This window comes from Brassica napus, unplaced genomic scaffold (assembly GCF_020379485.1).
Source record: "Brassica napus cultivar Da-Ae unplaced genomic scaffold, Da-Ae ScsIHWf_1381;HRSCAF=1960, whole genome shotgun sequence".
Taxonomy (NCBI): Eukaryota; Viridiplantae; Streptophyta; class Magnoliopsida; order Brassicales; family Brassicaceae; genus Brassica; species Brassica napus.
The window spans coordinates 132,501-133,228 of record NW_026014798.1 but is presented as its reverse complement, the minus strand read 5'-3'; positions in this window follow the sequence as shown (position 1 = coordinate 133,228).

The following is a 728-nucleotide window of genomic DNA, read 5'->3' as shown; positions in this document are numbered from 1 at the left end:
ATGTGTACTGATGGACAGCCGGACGTCCTGTGTGTGCTGACGGACGGCCACGGACGTCCTGTGTGTGCTGACGGACACACACGGACGTCCGTGTGTACTGAACAGACAGCCCACATGGGCCAAAATCACCCACGGACAGCCAAAATCACCCGAGAAGCCAAAAATGCAAAAATTAATATTTTTGAAGAAAGTTTTCTGAAAGGAAACATCAAAAATATGTCAACAAAGAGTTTAGGATGTCAAGTGTTGATCAAAAGTTGCTGTAGACATCCGTTTAGACCACGAAACTCCGACCTTTGTAGCATGCAAAAGACATGGTTAGAAGCAAAAGAAATTTATGAAAATTTACCAGAAAATAGCTTTAACCATCCTTATGAAGCATGCAAAAAATCAGATTCAAATTCGAAGTATTTTTTTTTTACATTAAAAATACTCCCCGGAACACAACCAATGTCTACTGGTGACAGACTGAAAAAAAGCGTTTTGTATATATAAGGGGTAGGCACTCTCTTGAGCCTCCTACCCCCCAGTACCCGAACGGTTCGGGTACGTAGTGTTGGACTGTTCGGTCCAACACTATCGAGGGCTGGGTTGAGGTCGATGGCCGGATTGTCCCCGGTGAATTTTCCGGGAACTTTTCCGGCGAATTTTCCGGTGGACCGTTTTGCCCCTAACTTCAAATTTTCGCGCTTGCATGGTCTTGGCCTGGTTTCATCCGTCTTCCAGTT